We start from the raw sequence: 27,743 nt of genomic DNA on the forward strand, positions 1-27,743 counted from the left end.
AGATTGGAACATGAAACTGGAAAGCAACCAGAAACTAAAGAACCAGCTATGATTTTGCACCTGCTTAGCAAAACTGTCACTCTTCCTTCTCTCTTAGTGGTTACTACATTTCTTTTCGCTGAGGATTGGGTGTTGACACAAGATTAAAAAGGGAGAGACTGTTTTGAGGGTACTACTGTATTAATACCATTTAATATGGTGTTTGGCACATATTGGCTGCTCAGTAAATACAGTTTAATGGTCTAGTGTTCCTCTACACAAAAAATGGAAAGTGCTTACTCCAGGTTTCTGTATGTCTTCTGAGGTTGAATATTCATGAGACAGACTCGGATTGCTGTGACCAAATTGCTAATTACTGGTAGAGAAACACTAGCCCTGTAGGAATCCCTTTGTTCAGTGTTCACTCAATAACATAAGTCTGAGTAGGTTTTTGAGAAGCAGATTTGGCTGAAGGGATTATGGAGGCATAGAAAATACAGAGGCTGTATCTTTTATATGCAACTCTATTTTGCACTAGAGTTGGTAAGGAGAGTAGGATTTTTTTCTTTACTATAGTATAAAAAGCCCACTAAATGTTTCTGAGAGGTGGAAAAATTCAATACAATCATTAAGTGCTTAGAAATGATCACTGGAGACAACAGAATTGGTTGAAGTTAGGGAAGATGGGATCCTGAGAAATCAGCAAGAGGGAGTTAGCATAAGGTAAAACATAAACTACATGGTTCCATTGGAAATGGAAGGGAAATAAGTAAGTGATACAGTTTATAGCAATTAGGGTGAGATATGTAATCTAAACATATGTCAGTATATTAATGGACTAGGATTATGATACAAGAAAAGGTTTGATTTAGAAACAGGAAAAAAAAATCAGTACTTAATAGGAATGGTTTAAGGATCAGAGCTGCATTGTCATATGTGTTCTTCCATATCACCATGAGTAACTATGAATGTGAATGAGAACACTTAAATTCACATATCTGAAAAATGTTGACCCTTAGGTAGATGTATTCATTCATTTCAGCAATGGGTTATGTAGTTAAATCCTTTGGGGTGTGTGTCGATGTCAGATACCTTGCGGAATCTTGCTTTTAATAGAACTTCAGACGGTTGTAATAATAATGTCTTGTTAGTTTAAACTACTTTTTTTTCTGATGATGATTTAAATTTTCTAATCAAATAGTTTGGCTTTATCTTTGGTAATCTAGGTAAGCTATGTTCCACATTACAGCTACAAGTTAACAGAAAATAGTTAACGATTCTTTGGTAAATTTAGGCAACATTATAAAATCTATTCAGTATTTCATTTCTTCCTAGTTAGTTTTGTGTATTTCTTTTAATTTTGATGAATGATAGTCAAATCTTGGCACATAGGAATGCCTTATTTCCCAAAGCCCTTATAGGAATTATACCTATTCCTTGAAAGATATTGTGGGAATCGAAAATGCGAGAGAATTTTTTTTTTTCTTCCTAAATGGAAGACCCTTTTTCATATGGAATTATATGTACTATTAGGGTGTTCAAAGATTCAAACCAAAATTAACAGTGGGCTAAATTGGGATCAGAATAGAGCATACTTTATTAATAAGATATATCTCTGTCATAATCCACAGTGAGATAACAGTGATATCAAAATATCTAATTAGAGCAATAGAGTCATAAATCAATCTTAATTAAGCTACAATTACACAATAATGGATGTATGCCATCTGAAAGTAGAGTCTGGCATAACTACAGGAAGTTAAAACCAGGAGGTCAGGTTGCATCCATTGGCATGGGTTTAGGTCTTTTTTTTTTTTTTAATTTAATTTAATTTTATTATGTTATGTTTGTCACCATATAATACATCATTAGTTTTTGATGTAGTGTTCCATGATGCATTGTTTGCATATAACACCCAGTGCTCCATGCAGTACGTGCCCTCCTTAATACCCATCACTGGGGTAACCCTTCCCCTCACCCCCCTCCCCTCTAAATCTCTGTTTGTTTCTCAGAGTCCATAGTCTCTCATGGTTCGTCTCTCCCTCCGATTTCCCCCCCTTCATTTTTCCCTTCCTTCTCCTACTGTCCTCCATGCAATTCCTTATGTTCCACAAATAAGTGAAACCATATGATAATTGACTTTCTCTGCTTGACTTATTTCACTTAGCATAATCTCCTCCAGTCCCATCCATGTTGATGTAAAAGTTGGGTATTCATCCTTTCTGATGGCTGAGTGATATTCCGTTGTACATATGGACCACATCTTCTTTATCCGTTCATCTGTTGAAGGGCATTTCGGCTCTTTCCACAGTTTGGCTACTGCAGACATTGCTGTTATGAACATTGGGGTGCATATAGCTCTTCTTGTCACTACATCTGTGTCTTTGGGGTAAATACCCAGTAGTGCAATTGCTGGGCCATAGCGTAGCTCTATTTTTAAATTTTTGAGACACCTCCACACTGTTTTCCAAAGTGGCTGTACCAACTTGCATTCCCACCAACAGTGTAAGCGGGTTCCCCTTTCTCTTAAAATATACATGGATTACAGAGGTTACATATTATCATTTATGTTAAAGGAAATTTAAAGAACTGGAGGATAAACTATACAATTATTTAGAAGTAAAAATAGCACCTTTTAAAATCTTCATTTTTTGCTACTCCTATTTTGATGCACTTGATCATTTGCCATTCAGTCCTCAATTCTTTTCAATTTTAAATACCAAGAATCTGTCAAGAGGAATTATATTGTTAACTCAAACGACAGCTCCATGCAGCAAGTGCCCTCCTTAATACCCATCACTGGAGTAACCCTTCCCCTCACCCCCCTCCCCTCTAAATCCCTGTTTGTTTCTCAGAGTCCATGGTCTCTCATGGTTCGTCTCCATGAATGATAGTCAAATCTTGGCACATAGGAATGCCTTATCAGGCATATCAGATGAAATCTGATAATTTATTTTGATTAGAAGTATAAACAACAATATCTAGAATGCTACACCAAACCTCTACAGTATAACTATCATGTAAAGTGATCTGTTAATAAATTCAATAATAATATTTAATAATGTTTATATATTATGTTTAAATATTATTAGACTTTGTTATGCTTCTCTACCTTTATGTACTAAATTCTGTGATCTGTTCAAATAGAATCAATCATTGTTTGCCTTCCTCCCAATTGATTTGAGTCAAGCAATATGAAAGGAAATCTAGAGAATACATTCATCAGACACATATTTATTTGCTACCTTCTTACTAAGTAGAACAAATCTTACATAATTAACTCCCATAAGAAATATTCTGATGGCTTTGTTTTCTTCAAAACCCAAGCACTAAAGATTAAGTGCTAAGAAAAAACAAGCACAACACAAAATCCCAGATGACAAAATACCTGTTCCTTATAAAGTTTCTCATGAGTTTTTCTAGAGGTCCAAAAACAACTCCAAAGTCAAAGGCTGATGAATATATATGCACAAAAAGAAACAGAAAAAAAAAAGAAAGAAAGAAAATTAGGAAGGGAAGGAAGTTTCTCTTAACCTGGGGTTAATACCTGTTTTAGGTTTGTTTCAGTATTTGTTGGTCAGTGGACAAATACAGAATATACTTTGCTTAGCACTTTCAGAATCCAGTCATTTTGCTTTTCTGCAGTGGTCTCTTTTAAGTTTCTGTTACCTATGTGACAATAATGCTTTCCAGGCAAAAACAAAATAAACTTGATTAAAGGTTGGAAATGGTAAATTCAAATGTCTTTATGATAATTTGAGCATAATTGTATGATATAAAGGCATCTAACTCTCTGTGGCATATTACATTTCCCAAAGATGCCAAAACAATATCCCCAAATCCTTTAGCTCTTCTAGAACTTCCACACTCTTCTATCATGAGAATCACCTTGATTTCACTCTCCCACGAGCCCAGTGGGTCTGTTTTGATCAATAGAATATGGCAAAAGTGATGTTTTTGAATTCTGAGACTATATTATAAAAATGTCATGAAGTTTTCACCTTTCTTTCTTAGGATGCTTATTCTTTGAACCTAGATGCAGTTGTGTGAGAAAACTTAAACTATCCTGTGCACAAAGCTCACGTGGAATAGCTAGGTTTGGGTATTAGGATTGACAGCTTAATTGAGGTTGCAGATTCCAGCACATATGCAATTTCAGACATTTGATTAAAGGCAATTCCAGATAATTCTAGTGCCATGGTGATAAGTCAGTGTAGAAACACATTATTCTAAATTCCTGGCCATAGAATTCATAAGAATAATCAAATGTCAGTTTATGATGCTAAGTTTGGGGTGGTTTGTTACATGTAGTAGTAACTGGAGTGCTTTCATAACAGAACGTTGTATTTTAGATATGTCACCATTAATAGTGATGTTACTTGATTTCAGAAAGCAGGTTATCCAAAAGTAGCTCTGTGCGCTTGATCTGGGTTGTCTGGACAATATTAGTTGAAGGGAACTTGCCTTTCACTTCTTATAGTCAGAGAGCATGCATGTAACCTCTGTTTCCCCTGTGTCCTGTGGCTTCCACATTCTGGTAGGGGGGCTACAATATCCGGTGGCCCCCAAGACTTCCAGGATGTGGGCAACAGCTGATGCCAGACAACTCTTGTGAATTGCTGGTACCTGAATCTAGAAGCTGGTACCAGGTCATCTAGTAGAACCTTTCATGGATAAAGTCACTTTTATACTTGTGTTAGTAGAATATACAATTGTAGTAATGTGGAAGACAGTTCATTTACTAAATCATGTATATACACTTACTATATAACAAATTACCTCAACCCTGACTTATCTTTATGCAAACAATGGGAGAGTTGGGAATCTGCGTCTTTTACTTTTTGAACTGGCTCTGTGATTTTTCTCCTTCTCTAAGTGAACCAGTTTCTTAACCCATGATATGTGACAATGTGGAATTTACCAACAGTGCTACCACATGTAAGTAGTGACGTAGAATGGACTTATCTTGCATGACAGGTAGGAAGTCAGTTATCACTTGTAATTCAAGATACTTAAATTCAACATCACATTTTAAAATTTCTTAAATTACATGACTGCAAAGAAAAAAGGGAATTCAAGAGTTCAGAACCTTTCAGGGCTCCTGGGTGGCTCAGTCAGTTAAGTGACCAACTCTATTTCAACTCAGGTCATGATCTTAGGGTTGTGAGATGGAGCCCTGTGTGGGGCGCTGTGCTGGGCATGGAGCCTGCTTGAGATTCTCTGCCCCCCTCTTTCTCTCCCTCTCTAAAACAAGAAAAGAGTTGAGAAAGTTTAAAGTTTAATTTATTGATGCGATATCAATAAATTGATTAATTAGGGGTGCCTGCATGGCTCAGTCAGTTAAGCGTCTACCTTCAGCTCAGGTCATGATCCCAGAGTCCTGGGATGGAGCCCCATGTTGGGCTCCCTGCTGAACAGGGAACCTGCTTCTCCTTCTCCCTCTGCCCCTCCCCCTGCTCGTGATTTCTCTCTCTCTCTCTCTCAAATATATAAATAAAAATCTTAAAAAAATAAATCGATTAATTAAGGTTTGATTAATCAGTTATTTAGGAATTAATAAATTCTTATATATTGAATAATTAGGAATATGCAGTAGTCACGTATCAAGCTAACCTTGATCTAATTACAATTTGATTTTCCAGATATTGCTCAATTTTCAGAAGTTTGTTAGTGGTGATGGAGTTTATAGTTCTTATTTGGCAGTTTTTACTCCAATATTTCTTATATTTATGTGACCATTTCCCAATGAAAATTTTACTTTTAAGCCAAAAAAGAAAAACCTCATGGCTCAGCTGTGTTACTTTCACTGAATTATGCATGTTCTATGCATATAACACTGCCTAAATTTTTAAAATCCAGAAGTTTTCCAAAACCAATTTTTAAAAAAGCAGTTGATAATATAAAACACATCAAATCAACTCATTGTACACCTTAAACTTACACTATATTTCAATAAACCTGAAAAAATGTAAAAGCCCAATAGTGTGCTTTTTCATAAGAGCTTACAATTCTCGGTTAAATATTTATGGTAGTTAGCTCAAGAATGTTTGAGTTTCCAGTTTTATGGAAGGAAGAAATTCCTGAAGAATGTGTCCGTGGATACAAACTGTGAGTGTCCAAAGTAGTAGGCCAGATATCTGTACGGTGATTAAACTGCAAGCAGTAACATGTATTTTCAGACCTACTGGTACTTATTGGGATATGTTAAGAGTTCTGGAATAGTTCTACCAAGAGTTTTTCATGATGCTATCTCCATTATCCAGTCAAACTGGTCTAGGCATATATTAAGCAGCTAGAAGCAAATCCTTGATTAATACATAGAGTGTTTTTATATATACACTTAGCAAAAATAGGGCTATACTTCTTTCATTCCTCTCAGCATATATGCCTATGTCATTGAGATGTCCATTTTGGAGTCCAAACTCCATTTACTTAAGACATGGCTTGTGCAGGCCTATTCTGGTTAAGTATATATTTATATATAAATTATATCATTATATATTTTTTCTATATGTATTCCACATACACTTGACAGTTCTTAACATGTCTTTCTTGCCAATCAAAAAGATACTTCCTACGGGTTTATAATCATTTTAAGTTAAATGATTCACATTTATTTCACCATAATTCACATTTATTTCAACACTGAGTTACAAAAAGGCTATGTTAGGGGTTGCTTAGATTAACTAGTTTTCTTTTGACTCAGCCTGTTTTCAGAGACAGACATACTGGAAAGCAGAAGCAGACTGAACAAATGAGTGTCAGACAAGAATAGGAGGAAAAGATAGCTAGATGGGAAAATACGCTATTTAATATCTCCTACACACATGGTATTCTAATGGAGTGTTACCGTTTTATGTCAATCTAATAAACCTATTTTTTTTTCTTAAAAATATTAATCTCAGTGGTTGTTTCGCTTTTAACAACCAAAGTAGAGAGGACTTGTCCATGGAATATCACAAGGAATGAATCCCTGTTTGTCTGCAACTGTTAATGGGAAGGATCGTCACTACTCAGATATGTGGAAGAATTAAAGGAAAGAAATATAATGACCAGAAATCCCAGGAAGCACTATCTTGAGTAAAACAATAAAAGGGAAAATAATTTTTAATACAAATCATAAAAATTGTGTTTGTCTTGTTGATGTCTGAATCTTTGAATGATAAATGAATCATTGAATATAGTGCCTGGCATGGAGAAAGAACGCTCTTCTGCTGTTTAGCCAAGAATTTTATAAAAATTCTAGCATGGTCAGCCTGATAAGATTGTGAGTAAATTCAGTGCTCTGATGGGTTATTAAGTAAAAATGTGAGGCTTCCTTTGTGAGAATGTAATTATTTTGTTGAAACATGGTGGGTAAAACATTTGGTCATTCTTCCCATTCCCATTTTCTCTTGTTATACTTGCTGACCTATATGTAATTTTGAAATATGCTGTGGTTTATTATGGCACACTGAAATTTGAAGAAAAAAGAAATTTTGCATTCTAGATAGGATGAGCCAAGAGTCTTTCCATAAAATAAATAAGATAAAATTCTGTCTCCATCCAGGGGACAAACATTGTATCAGGTAATAAAATCTGATACTTGTCAAGTTGAAAATAGTCTATGGTTCTTAACTTAAATTGTGTAAAAATAATATTAACCCTAAGGAAGGAAATGGCTCAAATTCATCATAGTGAAATGGACATGCTGCCAACTGTTGATGGTTGGCTACCATTCTTAATGTTGTTTTAAATCAGTAACTACCTTAATTTTTTTTTCTTTCCAGGTTTTTATTTAAATTCCGGTTCATTAACATACAGTGTAATATTAGTTTCAGGTGTAGAATTTAGTGATTCATCATTTATATATAATACCCAGTGCTTATCACAAGTGCTCTCCTTAATACCCATCACCCATTTAATCGATCCCCCTGCCCACTTCCCCTCTGGTAACCATGAGTTTGTTCTCTATAGTTAGGAGTCTGTTTCTTGGTTTGCCTCTCTCTCTCTTTTTTTTTACCCCCATGTTCATTTGTTTTGTTTCTTAAATTGTACCTATGAGTGAAATCATACGGTATTTGTCCTTCACTGACTGACTTATTTCGTTTAGCATAGTACTCTCTAGCTCTATCCATGTCATTGCAAATGGTAAGATTTCATTCTTTTATGGCTGAGTGATATTCCATTGTGTATACATATATATGTACACACACATACCACTTCTTTATCCATTCATCAGTCGATGGACATTTGGGTTCTTTCCATAATTTGGCTATTGTTGATAACGCTGCTATAAACATTGGGGTGCATGTGTCCCTTTAAATCAATATTTTTGTATTCTTTGGGTAAGTACCTAGTAGTGCAACTGCTGGGTTATAGGGTAGCTCTACTTTTAACTTTCTGAGAAACCTCTATACTATTTTCCACAGTGGCTGCACCAGTTTGCATTCCCACCTACAATGCGCGAGCGTTCCCCTTTCTCCACATCCTCACCAACACCTGTTTCCTGTGTTAATTTCAACCATTCTGACAGGTGTGAGGTGATATCTCATTGTAGTTTTGATTTGTATTTCCCTGATGATGACTAATGTTGAGTACCTTACCTTTTGTTGTAGAAAAAACTTCTGTATAAATTTCAGGGAAGAATTGATTCTTAAACATTAAACATTTTAAAAAGAAATGTCATATCTTCAAAAAGATGAACTTATACAATCTTAATAACTCAAGGGTATTTTATATGTTATATATAAATAAGTTAATATTTATATGTATAAATTTATAATAGTTTTTTATATTTAATATATATATTTGCAGAAAAATATAGAGTTTAGAATCTGATATGAGGAGATCACTGACTTTCAGTACAAGAAGCCAGATAAAATTACCAGATAGGATAGAGAAGGGAAGGTTACAATTTTCCAATCTGAAGTTCCTCCTTTCCTCTTCTCTGGACATCTGCTGTAAAGAATGATTTGCAGCCCCTCTGGAAATAATCTCAGGCTGTTCCTCTAATTACCAAAAAGCTAATTAAAAGACAAATTACTGGAAAAGCTTCAATTGTAACTCACCTGTAAGACCACGGTCTATCTGTAACATACAGACAAAATTCTGGAGAATTTATATAATCTTAGCCATTAAGATTGTGGGATAAACATGAAGAACAAAGCCAAGTTAGATAGATTTGAAGGTAATAAAAGACTTCAGTGAAGAGCACTCACCATTTGTCATTCCAAACAGGAACTGCTGGGTGTCTCCCACTAAAATTAAATATTAGAGCTTATTAGAGGAAATTCACAGCTCTGATACTAGAGTTAGGAAATGGAGGTGTCCTTTAATGTCACTACCTCTTTCTCTTCTGCTATTTACCTTCTTTTAACTAACTTACACAATTATTTCTTGATTTTTACTTTTATTGTATACATTATCTGTTGAATCTCTCCAATAGTCAATTTGAATTTTACTCTCTTCTACATGTTTCAATAAAAACAAAAACATTTTACTTTCTTCTATCTTCACAATATAATTTAGTGACAGCTTTTGGTTGTATTGGTATTTATTATTTATTTTAAGTTTAAACATTATTTACTGCCAACTGAAGTAATACCACATTCATTTTCTTGTACAATGATTTAGATGAATCATTCCCCTGTGTGGTCATATACATATATTTTTTCCACTAATTTATCTCTAGTTCTTTGACAGAATTTGGAAACATCTATGAAATAGTCTATATCAAATATTCTATTTTTTGGTTTCTCCTAGATTTCTATGTCTTTCTATCTGCATGGGTTGATCTCTAGGTATTTCTCCAAGATACTCTTACCTTTTTGTAAGCTATTTCCCTCATTTCTTTTCCAGATTGTATTTCCTCTTTATTGGATATCATATCTTTATCGCTCTCCCCCTGCCCCACTTTTGTATAGCACATAAATATGTGGAAAGGAAAGATTTGAGAACATTCAGGTCTAAAGGCAAAAGGTTGCAAATGAGGGAGCATAAAATGAAGTAAAATTTTTCACATTGTGGAATCTCTATAACCAATTTTGATTGACAGTATTTTAATTGGAGGAACATTGGCAAATTGTTCTAAATGATTTTACCTACATCATCAGCTTCTCCCTCTCTTTAATGAGAAATAAGTGATCCTCTGTTTATAGTTTAAACTTAGTTTAAATTTTCCTAGAGGCTTTAAAACAGATGGTAGCATCTGCTTAAAGCTGATATGGTTATTAAAATAGAGAAGTATCTAACCACTGAAGTTTTAATTCAGTTGATATCAATCCTTCATATATATATAAAAAAATGCTTGAAAGTATGCTATGAAAATGTAAATAACATAGAATTATGAAAAGGAAGATAGATACAAGCTGATAATACATACTTTCTCTAACAAGACCAAAAGTTTTTGACTTACTTTGATTCGCTAATATAGGTATATTTCCTCCCATACTTTGAAAAATTCTTTCCAGTGATTTCCTATTTTTTCCCCTTTTTCTTTAGCTTTACAACAGAAATGCTTGCCATTGGTGTCTTGTGCTGTTCTCTGACTTATTTTTAGCATATACAACTGAAGACACTCTCAACACTAGCTGGTTCACCTGTAAGTTTATGTATATCCCTTAAGCTCTGCAAACTAAAGGTCCAGAGAAGAAAATCAGTTCATTCATTAGTCCACCTTACTTTATTATTAGGTATATGTGACAGTTAATTTTATGTGTCAACTTGATTGGGCCATGGCATCCAGACATACAGTCTGGATGTTTCTGTGAAGGTATTTTTTACATGAGATTAGCATTTAAATCAGCCAACTTTGAGTAAAGCAGACTACCCTCCGTAACGTGAGTGGGCCTCATCCAATCATTTGAAAGCCTTAACAGAAAACAGATTGAGATCCCCCAAGAAAGAGAGACTTCTGCATCCAGATTGCCCTTGGAATCAAACTACAACATCAGCTTTTCCCTGCATTGCTAGCCTGCCAGCCCACCTGGCAGATTTTGGACTTGTTAGCCTGTACAGTCATGTTAGCCAATTCCTTAAAATACATTTTTCTCTCTGTATGTATACCTATCCTGTTGGTTCTGTTTCTCTGGAGAACTCTGAATAATACAGTACAGCAAGAGTCATACTGCCAGTTTAAAGACAAAATTTAGAGATGTAGGAAATTTTTCTAAAAAAGAGTAAGTGTTAGTGTCACAGTTTAAACTTAGGTCTCTTTTCAACATTGTCTCGGGAGGATAGTTTGAAGAGGATTTAGTGCTTTTCCTCCTGTCTTCTAAGTTAGCTTTATTTTATGGTTTCTATAGTTAACTTGAGTGAGTTGCAATGCCCTATCAAAAGCATGCCTTATACAGTAATAGAAAGAGCTAGAGTAAATATCCCTTCACTTATTTAAATGGTTCCAAGTAAAAGAATTTAGAGTCATTGCATTTTCATGCTGTTTTTCCATTCACTGCCTGAAATAGAGTGGAAAGTTGGAGGCCCTGTGAACAATCAGGCCTCAGAACTAAGTTGGTAATATGTAAGTGCATTCAATTATACTCTAAGTTTAGTATCCAAAAAGTATACACTCTCCCTTATTTTAAATGTACCTTCCTAGTGTCTATAATCCTTTACCGAATTATCAAAAGATTGTAGACATTTAATGCAGTTTAGAGGCAACTCCAACTCTATAAAAAGTTTTAAGTTTAAAAAATAATTAAAATTTTGATTTATTCTGATTTTTAAAATACATAGTTGTTTATATACAATAACAATAAATCAAATTCACATACTACTGTTGAATATTTTGAAGAAAAATATGATTGCTGAACCATCCTTCTCTTTGCCTGATAACAAAATCTTCGAATTCCTCACAATTCCTACCTAGACTCAACTTCCCATGGCACCAAAATTAAATTTCCTTTTTCTGGGTATTTCTAAGAACTCCCTAAACATGCCATTCCCAACCTTAGACTGCTTGATGTTTTTACCCCAAACAAGTATCTCCCACAACCTGACTACCACCTCTCAAGCATGTTTATAAAATGAAAGAGCCACAAAGAGATGGTTCTCTGCTGGACTCTAGAACCATAGTACACGCACTTGTGAAATCAAAGCATATTTCTTCACAGGATGTTGAGAATGGTGTCCATGTACCTGCTAACTCTTCTGCTGATGAGTAACAGCCTAATTCTTTCATGAGATACTTGTTGATGGTATTCATAGGAAACACAGTGGCTGCTCATATGAAGTAGATTTCTGTGCCATTGTATGATTGAAGGAATTGAATGGGCTCCCATGATGATGAAATATTTGTTCAGAAAAGCCAGTAATGAAATGGGTACCTTGTCAGTGGGTGATTAATGTTTTTGAGAGGGCACGTTAGTGAGAGCTAACAGTTCTTGTGGTTGGGTGGCTGGATTATATACAGACTACAGGTTGCCTTGAGCAGATATGGAGGTCATAGATACAAGGACCATAAAGCCCAAAGTTAGACCCATCATTTTTCAACCAGGTGACTGTGCAGTTCACAGTCACTGGAGCCTGAAAATCTGTGGTTTGAGTAAGAACTGGATAGGAACAGAATGAGGATTGAAAATGATTGGTCTAATTAATCAAATGAGAGGATGAAGGGAGGAGACAAACCACCATTTGCTATTTTTCTTTATTCGTATTTTAGCCATTCCAGTGGGTGTGAAGTGGCATCTCATTGTAGTTTTGATTTGCATTTTCTTTTTGACCAGTGACGTTGAACATCTTCTCATGTACTTGTTGGTCTTTTGTATATCTTCTTCAAGAAATGTCTATTCAAGTCTTTTGTACCTTTCTTCTTTATGTTAAACTTTTATCAGATATATAATTTATAAGTATTTTCCCATTCCCTATGTTATCTTTTCTGTTTCTTAATATTCTTTGATGCACAAAAATTAGAAATTTTTATGCCATCCAACTTATCAGTTTTTTTTTTTTTTTTGTAATTTGGTGTAAAATACAAGAATCCACTGCTAAATCAGAGGTCATGAAGATTTACCCCTATGTATTCTTCTAAGAGTTTTATAGTTTTACAACTTATATTTAGGCTGTTAATCAGTTTTGAGTTAATCTTTGTATATGCATTTAGGTAGGGATCTAATTTCATTATTTTGCATGTAGTTACCAAGTTTTGGCACTATTTATTTAAGACTATTCTTTCCCATTGAATAACTTGGTCCCCTTGGAAAAATTCAGTTGACTATACTTGTTTGTCTTATCTCTGCATTCTGGAATTGTGACTCAAGACTGCAATATCAACTTCTACCTGAATTTCCAACCTGCCAGCATGCCCTGCATATGTGCCAGCGCCCTCCACCCCCATCTTGCAAAAAATGTCCAAAAGATCTCAAAAATATAGATAGATAGATAGATAGATATCATATATCTATATCCATATCTATATCATCTCCTGTATCCCAATTTTTTTTTTTTTTCCCCCTGGATAAACCTGACTAAAATATCCTGTATTTATTGAATCACTTCTCTCTTGCTACTTTCAAGATACACTCTTTGGCTTTGATGGTCAACAGAGAGTTTCAAATGTCTTGCCCCTCTCCCCCACCTTCTTCTGAAATTCACATAATGTGTATGTTGGTACCTTTGATGATGTCCCATAGGTCCCAACTCTGGTCATTTTTCTTCATTCTTTTTTTCTTTTGTGTTTCTTTGTGTGCTTTGTAATTTTTTATATTTGTTGATAACTGAACATATTGAAAATTATATTTGGTAATGTTAGAAATCAGATTTTCTCTGTCCCTAGTGTTTGCTGTTGTTTTTTTGAGAGCTACAGTCATCCAGCTCACCTTGGTTTAGTGACCTTTCCAAACTATTTTTGCAATGACTATATTCCTTGTTCTGTGTGGTCACTCAAATCTCTGTTTTATTAACTTGGTGGTCACTCAGTGACCTCAGAGACATCTCCTTAAATGTCTGGATTCAATAATAAAAGCTAAATAAAAAACTATTCTTCCTTTTTATTTTGATAGATGCCTTCCAAGAAGTCATTTCAGCCCAGTGTGGTGAAACAATGTCCAGCCTGTATACCTGTGAACCTTCAGACTGGTCAAAACACACAACCCAAATTTTTGGAGGACAAGGTCTTTATATTCACTGTGGCACCAGTGTACCACATGAAAGAATGCAAACTACCCTCCCCAGTACGGTCTGCCATAGCTAGGAATTAGGCCATGCTACGTGAAACACCAAAATTCAAAATACACCAGTTTCTTTCTTCAATAAGCACTTCCCTAGACACTGCAAGTGTTTGACAAGATAACAAATTTCTGAAATAGTTTATACTGACAGCTCTTACTAGCTCAATAGTTATTTAAGTGGAGGAACTGATTCTTAGAGTTTCCTACTCCACCAAATTGTTTATAATTTATATCTGTTATAGATTATGACATAATAATTATATATACCATATTTATATATAATATGTAATATAAATCATTAATATCTATAATCATCATTAAGCTGTTTCATAGTATAATTTTTGTGGGTTTTAATTTGTATCTGTCTTTTACTGTTTTTGTTTTTGCCCAGATTTCCACATACATACTTCCTCACTGCATGATCTCCCTGTTTCTGGTTTTTTATTTTACATCTCTTAACAGTTCTTCTTCATATATAATCTGTTAGAATTGTGTGTTTTCTTGCTTTATAGGATATGTAACTTTGTTTTCTGTTTTTCCTTCATTCCTTTATTCACAGTGTATTTTAGCCTGGGGGAATGGGCAAAAACATCACTTCTTTTCTATCTTAATTGAAATCCCAAATCAGAGTCTTCAATACTGGATTTTAAAAAAATTTTTACCCTTGGCATGATTTAATAAAACAGAAACATTATTTTTAGGGGCTAAAAAAGGCAATAAGGGCACCTGGGTGGCTCAGTTGGTTAAGCGACTGCCTTCGGCTCAGGTCATGATCCTGGAGTCCCGGGATCGAGTCCCGCATCGGGCTCCCTGCTCAGCAGGGGGTCTGCTTCTCCCTCTCACCTCTCGTGCTCTCTGTCTCTCATTCTCTCTCTCTCAAATAAATAAATAAAATATTAAAAAAAAAAATAAGGCAGTAAATTTAAATTTAACATGATATTTTTGTGCTTGAAAATATATAGAAATCATCATCTTTTCATAGTAATGGTAATTTATCCAGTAGATAATACTTTTCCTACATGCATATCATAACACAGATAAGCATACACAAGTTATGGTAATTTACTTCAGGTATGGACTTTAGAGAAGAAATTACATTTTCAAGTATTTCATTTTGATGATATAGCTGTACAAATTATCTTGTAATATTTTCATTACTCATATATAATTTATTTTATTTTTTCTAAGTAAAACAAGGACCCACTGAAATCCTCAGACTTAATGGAAACACAACTTTATAATAGATACCACAAGGCTTTTCTGTGGGCACCTAATTTAACTGCTAAATTTATGTTAATATTAATTCATGTGTCTTTGAAGGTCACAGAAAATACCTTCTTCAATTTTATTTTCTACTCAACCAGTCCAAAATGGTTATTGAACAAATTTGCTATAGAGCTATTATCTTGAGATTAGCATTTCTTGAATTTATATGCTACCATAAATAGATTTTTTAAAAACTTAAATTACTAATGTTACAATTCTGTATCTTAACCTTTCTACCTTTCCAGTTCTAAATCATCATCATGGCTTATATAAATATCTGGTCCTTAAGACAGTAAAACATAGTCTGAAACAAACTTATAATGTTTTGGGTAGATATATCTATATAGTTAGAAGATTTTGTAAAAATAAAAAGAAACATTACTTTCTTTAGGAATTCAGACAAAATCTGTAAAATTGAACATAATATAATGTTAAAATATTTTGATTACTTGGGGAGATTTATAAGTTCCTGCTACCTTTATTACCATAATTCCTTGATTTTAGATAAAGCAATGGTAAATTATAATGTGCTCTTCTCAGCATCTTTGGAAAAATAAATGTTGAGACTATAACCCAATTTTTAAAATATCTTTAACTGTTTTAAAGAAAGACAGTATATTTTAAGAGTAGATTATAAAAGTATAAGGTAAGGTCTTTATGAATTTACAGAAAAATATAATTTCAGCACATAATCAAATGCAGTTTCTAAAGAGGAGTGTTGCCAAAGGTCTTTCTGAAATAATTCTGCAATAGTGAAATCCCCTTTTGGGATCAGCAAATGATGTTCCTTACCTCCTAAAAACAGACAATTGAGGTCAATGCCTCCCTCAATTCATTTTTTTTTTTTTTTAAGATTTTATGTATTTATTTGACAGAGACACAGCGAGAGAGGGAACACAAGCAGGGGGAGTGGGAGAGGGAGAAGCAGGCTTCCCGCTGAAAAGGGAGTCCGATGCGGGGCTTGACCCCAGGATTCGGGGACCATGACCTGAGCCAAAGGCAGACACTTAATGACTGAGCCACCCAGGCGCCCCAAGAGATACCATTTTTTTTTGATAATATATTGCATATTGTCCATTGTTCATAGGTATAAAATTAGTTTGCCACATCATAATCCAAAAAAAGCAGCAATTTTCTAATTCACACAAGAAACATTATCATCAGCTATAAGCCATACATATATTTGTCCCAATTTCTATTATCTGAGTTTTCTTTTATCTAGTTTTTTTACCATGTAAAATTTTAGAAAACAAACTCAATAAACGCATGGATATATGGTCAACTAATATTTGAAAAGGGAGCCTAAAATATTCATTGAAAAAAAGCCAGTCTCTTCAATAAATGGTGCTGGGGAGATTGGGTATTTACATGTAAAGAATGAAACTAGACCCCTATCTTACATCACTCATAAAAATTCACTCCAAATGGATTAAAGGCATAAATGTAAAGCCTTACACTGTGAAACTCACAGAAAAAAACAGGGAAAAAGCTTAATGACATGGGTCTTGGCAATGATTTTTTAGAAATAACACCTAAGACACAAGCAACAAAATCTGAAGTCAAGGATTACAACAAACTAAAAAGTTCCTGTACAGCAAAAGAAATAATCAGCAAAGTGAAAAGACATCTATAGAATGGGAGAAAATATTTGTAGATCTTATATATCTGATAAAGGGTTAATATCCAAAATATACAAAGAACTCATAAAAGTCAATTGCAAAAAAAAACTTCAGTAAAGCAATTTAAAAAATGGGCAAAGGACCTGAATAGTCATTGTTCTAAAGAAGATAGTTAAATGGCCAACAAGTACAGGAAAAGGTGCTCAACATCACTAATAATTAGGAGAATGCAGATCAAAACCACCATGAGATAGCACCTCACACCTGTTAGAGTGGCTACCAGAAAGACGAGATAACACATGCTGGTGAGGATGGTTTTTACACTGTTGGTGGGAATGTAAATTGATGCAGTCACTATGGAAAACAGTATGGAGATTTCTCAAAAAATTAAAAATAGAAAAACCATATGATCCAGCAATTTCACTTGTTGGTATTTATCCAAAGGGAATGAAATCACTACATTGAAGAGATATCTGCACCCCCATGTTCCTTGCAGCATTATTTGTTTATTTATTTATTTATTTATTTATTTTTAATTTTTTTGGCAGAGAGAGAGAGAGACAGCGAGAGAGGGAACACAAGCAGGGGGAGTGGGAGAGGGAGAAGCAGGCTTTCCTGCTGAGCAAGGAGCCCGATGCGGGGCTCGATCCCAGGACCCTGGGATCATGACCTGAGCCGAAGGCAGACGCTAAACGGCTGAGCCACCCAGGCGCCTCTCCTTGCAGCATTATTTGTAATAGCCAGGACATGGAAACAACCTAAGTGTGAATCAACAGATGAATGGATGAAGACAATGTACTATTCGTCTGTCTGTCTGTCTACCTACCTACCTATCTGTCTATCACAACATATATAGCAATGTATAGGGATACCATTAAGCCATAAAAAAGAAAGAAATCTTCCCATTTGGGAAAACATGGGTGGATCTTGAGGGCATTATGCTAAGTGAAGTAAGTGAGACAAATACTGTATGATTTCAATTATATGTGGAATCTAAAATGAAACCAAACTTATGGAAAAAAGTAACAGATTTGTTGTTGCCAGATGTTGGAGATGGGAAAATTAGGTAAAAGTGGTCAAAGAGTACAAACTTCCAGTTATAAGATATACTGGGATGTAATGTACAACATGATGATTATAGCTAACAGTGCCGTATGGTATATTTGAAAGTTGGTAAAAGAGTAGATCCTCAGGCGCCTGGGTGGCTCAGTCGTTAAGCATCTGCCTTCGGCTCAGGTCATGATCCCGGGGTCCTGGGATCGAACCCCGCATCGGGCTCCCTGCTCCGCGGGAAGCCTGCTTCTCCCTCTCCCACTCCCCCTTCTTGTGTTCCCTCTCTCACTGTGTCTCTCTCTGTCAAATAAATAAATAAAATCTTTAAGAAGAGTAGATCCTAAAAGTTTTCATCACAAAGAAAAAAAAAACTGCAACTCTGTGAGGTGATGGATGTTAACTAAACTTCCTATAATTATTTTGCAGTATATATGCATGTCAAGTCATTTCATGCTGTACACATTAAACTTATACAGTGTTATATATCAATTATATCTTAATAAGCCGGAAAAAAAGAAACCCAAGGAAGGAAGAATTACCTTTCTTTAAAGACAATTTAGGTATAACAGCATGATATAACAACAGCAAACTTAGGGTAAATATAGCTTCACTTGTGTTTATGTATTATATCACTGACTAGTTTTTAAAATTACCGTGGAATGTTGATCAACTAAAATTAATATATTCTTTAATTTTATCAACGTTAGTCAAGTAATTTGTCAGTCAAAAATATTCATCTCCACTGCCACTGCTCTATTTAAAATCAGTCACCAGCAATGAAGTACAATCTAAGCTAATTAATTTGACATAAAACCTTCCGCAACTGACTCTTGTCTCCTTTTTCAGTTTCATCTCCTACTCATTACTCATCCCCCAACCACTGAAGAACTAAATATTTCTTATTTTTAAGAATAAGATGGTTAATTACTTCATTTCGGCAGACTTTCCTAACAGTTGCTGATACCAGGAGAGAGAACACAACTACTCCTGTATATTACCATGACATTTATCAGGCTATACTGCACATCAGCCTTTGTTTTAATTTGTGTAGTAATAGTTTCATTGAATAGAAAGGTAATGTGATCTTATTTCGTTATCATCATCATTGCTATTATTGTAAGGCATCACCTGCATCCTCTCAATCAGGCCCTGAAAAATAATAAATAAACCATTAAATATTAAGATAGGGTTAGTGAATACATGCAGCTATTTTTAAAACAACATTAACATCAGCAAAAACAAAAACATAACAAAAGTTGTAAAAGTCTAACCGTGTTAGTGAACATATACATTTTTGTTCATCTACTTTCTCCTTCAGGTATGAATATACAACAAATGCTTTAAAAATATCAGGAACTATGTTTAATAGAAGAAAAACAAACATAATTAATAACAGATGGTTCCTGTTATTAAAGTGGGTATCTAGGCAAGGAGGAGAGACCTATGTTCTGACTAGTTCCACAGCCTTGCTTTCACTGGTTCATACACATTCATACAACTTTCCTATCATTATTGGATGTTTGCCGAGAGCTCATGGTGGGGAAGAAAATTCACTGTGATAAAGTACAAGAGTCAAGTAGCTTCCAAAGCCTTAAAGGAGATAATTAAGTAGAAAAATCAACTAAAATTTAATTGAGGGGGAAAAATGAATGAACACCTGCAACTTCATTTTGATACCCAGACCAGTGTCATTCATTTTAATTCATTAGCCGTAACTGTGCTTTTGTGAGTACACACACATACACACACACACATATATATAATTCCACTTACTGTTTTCACAACCCAACATATTGACTCTTATTTCTGATTTTTTTTTGTTTTGCCAATTACAAAAATACACTGTGGGATTAATCAAAATGTAACCATGCAGAAACCTTCTTAGAGACATGATAAAATTCATACTTTAAAATGATGTTTTTAATAATGTCATTAACAAAATCGTGAAAAAAAATCAAATAGTTGTATTCAAAGTTACCTCTTAGGTTATTAAAATAGTGTATGAACATAGCTCATCATTCCTTGCTGCTTTTCTACTTGATATTAATGTTTGGGAGACACAAAATTACTTCTGTAATTTGTTAGAGCTTTTCTCTGTTTTAGCAGTGTTTGATAAATAATCGTGTACAAGGAAATGATAAGTATCTCCAATATATTAATATAAAGTTAAGCATCTTTTCTTTTATCATTATACAGAAATAGGTGGCGTATTTGTCATTAAATTGTTTTGAAAAACATAAATTTTGTTTCTAGATATATTCTTTTTCTATTTTGAAGCCGAGCTTTAGAATGAAAAAGTTTTGTACTATGTTATTTTTTCTACAGTGTCTGATGTAAAACACATATCATATAATGTTAGCGTACATTTCAAATAATATCTCCTACATGGTATAAATTATATATCTTGTGAATTTATTTGGTCAAGATAGTGTTGACTTTTCTATAAGTACTAAAAAAAAATCCTATATTTAATGACTTCAAAATTAGTAGAGCTAGAATTAATTTGAATGATAATTGTTGGACTTGGCCAACTCTGTGTGGCTGGATTCAAAGTTTTGAAGTAATATATTAATATTTGGAAAAGAATTTGCCACCAAGATATTATTTAATTTTATTATCTTTTGTATCTTAACTGGTGAAAGAGTGTCCTTCTGTGCACAGTGACAAAGCTGTGTTTCTCAAAATTGGTGTCATTTAAGTCATAATAATCATCTTGTACTATTTGGGGATTAATTTTCCTTGGAAAACACAAAATGCAGTTTAATACAGGCCTGTGTATTTTGGAATATAACACTTCCCTTATATAGCAATAAAAATAGTAATTGGAGGCTGAGCAACTTGTGGAGGTTCATAAAAATGTATTAAAAATGAATGTGTGTCACTTAAGAACTTTTGCATTTCTTAATGTAGAAACAGAAGTTATACTAAGCCATGAGAGAGGACAGGTTTTTGTTTTTTTCTTCCAGAAAAAACTATCACATCTTTAAAATCTCTTTCACTTCCATTTTAAAAGATATTTCACTTATCATTTCAACCAGATTGAAACAATCATTTCATAAAATTTCTGGCAGAAAAAGTTTATGTATTGCTGTGCTCTTTTTTTACAAGATCTATTTGTTGCTATCTTTCTTTCACATATATGTATATTTAAAGTGCAACACTGTTCCACTTAGATTGCCATAGCTCTAGCAGTTTTTATAATTTTATATTTTTTAATAATTTTATTAAAATAATTTTCCATTTACTAAGAATTATCGACTTTATCGACTCTAAATTGTTTAGTCTCTTATTAAATGCATGAGGAAGTTCCCTTTTTCATTGCTCTTATTGATACTTTATATTTTTTAATTTTTTTTTGAAGATTTTATTTATTTATTTGACAGAGAGAGACACAACGAGAGAGGGAACACAAGCAGGGGGAGTGGGAGAGGGAGAAGCAGGCTTCCCGCGGAGGAGGGATCCCAATGCGGGGCTGGATCCCAGGACCCTGGGATCATGACCTGAGCCGAAGGCAGACGCTTAACCACTGAGCCACCCAGGCATCCCTGTACTTTATATTTTTTAAGTTCATTTTCTTCATCATTTTTATGGAAGAATTACCAAAATTAATAATATTTTCAAAGAACTATTATCTTTGTTTCAGTTTTACTATATTATGCAGTTTATTTGTTCTTATTAAGTTATGTTCTTTCTTATTATTTCCTCCATTCTGAATTTTTACATTTTATTATTTTTTTCTGGCATCTTGAGATGGTATATTTAGTCAATGAATTTCTGTGTTTTGATATAAATGTATGCACTAAAGGCTATGAAATATCCTCTGAGCTAAGTATAACTGCATCTTATAAGTTTCATATGTTGTTTCTTCATTATCCTTCATTTAATTTTGTTTTAATATTTCTTATAAATCATAGGTTACATAGTAGTGTTTTGTTCCAAGTGGGTGGAGTTTTCTATTGATTGATTTTTATTTGTACTCTACCACAGATGTCTCAGAAGAAGAAATTTAAGTCAAATCTTGGGGAAAAATGTATTATATCAGAATTCCTGATAAACAGTGTAATGGTTTTCACTAGTGGAATGTTAATGGAGGGTCTTGATTTATAAAAAGCTTTTAGCAGTACATACATGGTCTGTCAAGGTAGCCTATTATAAATAAATTTATTTTTATGGGTTTATAGTGTGCCAGATTATCCAAAAAAATGTGGAGTAGTCAGAAAGCCTGCTAATCAATTCCGTAATCAATGGCTATAAAGTGATGATATTCTAAAATCAAAAGAACTCTTGTTTTGTAGTAATGTCTATACTTACAATGCTCAGAACAAGTATTTTCTGTTAAATCTTAAACCAAAAATGGTCCCAAATATAGGAGGAAAAAAGGCATTTTGGTGGAGTTTTCATGGGCTGCAACAAAATCATTAAATGAGGTTCATGTTTACCATAATCATAAGCCAACCTAGGGTTAATTGCATCCAAAGCTTCCTACTGCAGCTCAGGGATACTCAACATCCTCACTACTAATAACCTAATCCCAACCAGCACTTGACTGGCATTTCTGACTCTACCTGAGACTGACTATAGTCTCTCCTCTACAGGGCATTACAAGTTAAGTTTTCACCGAAGCATAGTAATCTCAAAAATATATGGTTTTTAAATGAGCAGTTGAACAAACTTCATAATTTGTGGACCTCTATAATCATGGTACAAGTCAAGAAATAGACTGTTACCCATATTGCAGAAGCTATTCTCGTTTTTCAGTTAACTATACATTCCCTACCCCATGATGATAGCTACCATCTTGCCTTCTAACACTACGGTACTTCCATGTGGTTTTAAATTAGTATAAAATGAATTATAAAATATGCATACTTTGTGTGGCTTTTGTCTCCAACATTATCTCATAAGAGTCATCCTTGCTGAGTATATTTCATTTATTTTCTATCATTACACTTTGGTGAACATTTGGTCTGTTTCCACCTATCTGCCTTTATAAATCATGGGGCCCTGAACGTCCTTGTGATGTCTCAGTATTCATGAACACTCATGTATACCTATGAGTAGAATGATCAGTTGTGAGTGCATGCATTCATAAATTTACTAGGTAGTGTCAAATGGTTTTTCAAAGTTGCCCTACTGATCTATAGTACCACAAGCAACATAGGAGAGTTTAAGTTGCTTCACATCCAACATCTGTTGTTTTGGGGCCTTTGTATTTTGTTAATATTGGGTATGTAATGGTATCTCATATTTCTTTTAATTTTCATTAATGAATCATGAATTTCCATGAATTTGTTTTTAATTTATATAAGTGCAATTGATAATAAAATGAGGCATCTTTTAAAATGTTTATTGGTCATTTGCATATAGTGTTTAATGAAGTGTCTGAAAATTTCTTACATGTTTTTCTATTTTAATGTCTTTTTTCTGTTGATTTGTGAAAGTTCTTCATGTTTCCTGGAAAACAAGATCCCCTTTAAATTTTACTCTCCTAATGATAATTTTTGATAACAAAAGTTGTTAATTTTGGGGCGCCTGGGTGGCTCAGTTGGTTGGGCAACTGCCTTCGGCTCAGGTCATGATCCTGGAGTCCCGGGATCGAGTCCTGCATCGGGCTCCCTGCTCAGCGGGGAGCCTGCTTCTCCCTCTGACCCTCCCCCCTCTCATGTACTCTCTCTCAAATAAATAAATAAAATCTTTAAAAAAAAAAAGTTGTTAATTTTAATGTAGCTCAGTTACTAATATTTTTCATGTTAGTGTTGATTTCTGTTTAAAAAGAGTTTTTCCCCTGAAATTCATAAGTTAGCTATTCTGAAAGTGGTTCTCCATATGAAAGCATCCCAGTATTTAATGGCCTCAAACAACAATAATTTTTCCTAACAAGTATGCAGGAGTGTTAGTGTTGGTAGGGTGACTCTGTTTCTCACCAAAGATATGTGGTACAGCTGTGTTGCCTCTGCTTCAGGCTTCAGCTCAGATGGAATGGCCCTCCAAGTGCCTCTCATCTTCCTCCCAGGACCAAAGGGCTTGCTGGTGCACCTTCTTCTCTAGGCAAGAGCAAAGTGGAAGAGGAAACACTCAAAGCCTCTTAAGTCTAGAGCTTGCAAACGGTACTGTTATGTCTAGTTTATTTTATGTTTTAAAATTTTATTTATTTATTTATTTGAGAGAGAGAGTGAGCAAGACGGGGGGCGTGGACAGAGAGACAGGGAATGAACCAGGGGAGGGGCAGAGAAGCAGACTCCCCGCTGAGCTGGGACTGGATCCCAGGACTCTGGGATCATGACCCCAGCTGAAGGCAGACGTTCAACTGACTGAGCCACCCAAGCGCCTCTCTAGTTTATTTTAATTAACAAAGTAAATCAAATTATCAAATCCAAAGTTAAGAGGGGACAGGAGGTCAATCTACTTCATGTCTTTAGGGGAGAGATGCAAAATCATATGCCAAAAGATTGGGTTAATAATAAAATATATTTCATCAAATTAGTGAAAACGTTCTCATATATCATCTAATGTAATCATTTTTTTAACATTCTCTTTTACATATAAATTTTACCGGTATCTGATTACTGTGAACAGTTGAGGTATGCATCAAGTGTTTTATTTATATTTTTATATGGATGTTCCAATTTAATAATTACCATTTATTAAAAAGACTGGCTTTCTTATTCTGCTCCGAAATGACATTTTTATAAATACTGGTGTCCTTTTGGTCTCTTTATGTGTTGGGCTATAAGCGTGTCCTTATGACAAACCCACATTATTTCATTGTTACAGCATTTATAAAATCTTGCAGAGTAAATCCCCAGTTTTTTTTTTTCATTTTCAAGAATATTTTGGCTCTTCTGGTAGGAATGTAGTCCATATAAATTTTAGAACCAGATGTTCAAAATCTAGCAAGTATTTTTGATGAGGTTATGATTGGGATGCAGTTGAATCAATAGACAATTTTGAGAAAAACATCTTTACAACGGTAAGACTTATAATACTTTTAGCAACCATCCACTAATTTAGGTTTTCATTAATGTCTTGCAATAATGTCCTATAATTTTCTGCACAGAGTCTGGCATATCTGTTTTGGAATTTTTACCCAGGCATTTGATATTTTTCATTCATATGCATTATATCATTTCTAAAAATCATGTTTTGTATCACTGAAATATTGAAATGCATTGATTATAATCAGTGGCCTTGCAAACAGGAAAGTTTTTGGATCCATTTAAATTGAATGACACTTACTTCAGGACATTTTTTTTTTTTTTTTATTACAGAGAATAGAACATACTATCTTCTGGTAATAATTCCTTTTAAAACTTCTTTTTTTTTTTTTAAAGATTTTATTTATTTGACAGAGAGAGACACAGTGAGAGAGAGAACACAAGCAGGGGGAGTGGGAGAGAGAGAAGCAGGCTTCCCGCGGAGCAGAGAGCCGGATGTGGGGCTTGATTCCAGGACCCTGGGATTGTGACCTGAGCTGAAGGCAGACGCTTAACAACTGAGCCACCCAGGCGCCCCCTTTTAAAATTTCTTATACCATCTTTTTCTTCTTTTTTACCTATTGCACTGGCTAAAGCCAATGGTGCAGTGGTGAATAATGCCAATCTTAGAGAAAAATCTTCCTGGATATTTTGTAAAGTATAAATGAATTCAACTTACTTTTCTGTTTCAAACACCCTAAAGTTTTCCCATAAAAGTTAAAGTTAAATTTGAATAGTCATGGAATGCTGGCTATCTCTAATCTCTTTTCCCCGTTTTCTGTGCAAGAATAAGAACAGAATGTTTTGGGTCAGTAAGCTCATTAGGATAGAGTATAGTGCTAATAATTCATAGGATTTTTTTTTCTTTTTAGCCACTTAAAGAACATTGAGATTCTCTGATGTAGGTAAGCAAAAACTGCATCCAGGACCATGCATAAGCATTTTTACTTTAAATAATATATAGCCTCAGTAATTGAAACTTACCCAAAACATGCATGTGCACACTGCATACCTCCCTTCCCCTCCACTATACAATGGGGAACGGCTGTCTAAGACAGTGAATGTACAGACTTCTCTCTCTGATTATTTCTTAAGTAATGCTTTCTCTTGAATAATTTAGAAATATTTTTGGACTTTCACTTTAATTTTTCGTAAGTACCTTAAGGTCTGCAGATTGAAATAATTGTATATTTTAAGTATTACTTTAATAGTCAAATGTAATTTTTGTAAAAATTCTTCAATATAGAAGACGTCTCTCCCTTTACTATGTTTGAGAATATAAATTTAGAGATAAATTTACCTAAGATTATTCCTCTAGGCAACTTTTTAACTCCTATTCGTTAACTTAGTAATTTACAGTTTTATTTATTCACTCAGTAAGCATTTATTGAGCAGTTTTTAAGGCAAAATGTTATGCTTTTTGTATAGAGTTAAAAACAGAACAGACAATTCCTAAAAACTTATATGTGTACACATACACACACATAATGCAGAACCATCAAAAGCAAGAGAACAATGTTGAGATAATATATACATGAAAACTGATACGCCCATTGAATTTATCACTGTGAAAGTCAGTGACTTTGGGGGTGAAATTTAGGTTCAGTGATGTATTATGATAGGTTGTTAAGTGTTATGAAAGAGAAATTGTGAATATAGAACTTGAGAGGAAAGAAATGGACTAGGAGCAGAATAGAGAAGTATGTGGCAAAAAGAGATACTTTGTTATTGCTCTGTGTGTGTGTGTGTGTGTGTGTGTTGTTTTGTTTATTTTAATGGGAAGGACTAGCATCCACTTCAGCATGTGGGTGTAGTTGAACTGTGAAAGCAAGATGTTAAAAATACATTTCAGATACATAATAAGTATGGCTGACTCTATAACATATGCTCATTCTATGAGAGTTACAGTCTCATTTAATCAGTTCACTGAGAAAAACTGTACAAAATTATTACTTTTTTCTGCACAGAAGTTGGTTCTTCCATTCTTGATTCTGCTTTCATACAGTTGATACCATAGTAGAATTTTCTCAGAGTAGGAAATGCTAGATATTGTAAAGTATAAATGAATTCAACTTACTTTTCTGTTTCAAACACCCTAAAGTTTTCCCATAAAAGTTAAAGTTAAATTTGAATAGTCATGGAATGCTGGCTATCTCTAATCTCTTTTCCCCGTTTTCATTGTAAGCAGAAATAATCACTTTAAGCTTCATATTTTGAAAAAAAAATAAACCTCATATTTTATAATGAATTATAGCCCTCTTTTTTTGGATATGAAATGCAGTGTGAAGAAAATATAGAGTTCATTAATGTTAAGTTCATTGTTGAGTGATGATTGACAACCATGTTTATTACAATTTAAATGTTGGGAACTCTAAAGTAGAATTAAAAAGTCCTAAAGAAGAAATGTTAGGTGTAGAATGGTGAAGGCATTGAAGGAAAATGGAATATAAGGTTGTCAAGCAAAGGAACATTATTCCTGGAAACCAGCAAACTAAGATATGTAATGAAGGTAAATAGCTAAATATCAGATCATAGAAGTAAAACAAGGATATAACTCTTAAAACCTGGTTTTTGTCTTATACTTAAATTATATTATTTAATGGAACTAAATCTTTAATTGATTATACTATTTCAGTACCTACTCTCAGTGATGAAGCTCTTTAGCTCTCCCTCAACCTAAATGTGCTTTACCGCTTTATTTGACA

At 34.1% G+C, this 27,743-nt stretch overlaps 1 long non-coding RNA gene across 1 annotated transcript in view; it reads left to right on the top strand.

Annotated features, from left to right (window-relative positions):
• LOC145722463 (uncharacterized) overlaps window positions 1-14,443 on the top strand; it is a 31,885-nt gene extending 17,442 nt beyond the window's left edge. The window contains exon 3 of the long non-coding RNA XR_014146766.1: window positions 13,959-14,443. This is a non-coding gene — a long non-coding RNA (uncharacterized LOC145722463). The remainder of the gene's footprint in view (window positions 1-13,958) is intronic.
• The last annotated feature ends 13,300 nt before the right edge of the window (window positions 14,444-27,743 follow it).

Source organism: Leptonychotes weddellii, chromosome 7 (assembly GCF_054177405.1).
Source record: "Leptonychotes weddellii isolate Sample4059 chromosome 7, ASM5417740v2, whole genome shotgun sequence".
Lineage (NCBI taxonomy): Eukaryota > Metazoa > Chordata > Mammalia > Carnivora > Phocidae > Leptonychotes > Leptonychotes weddellii.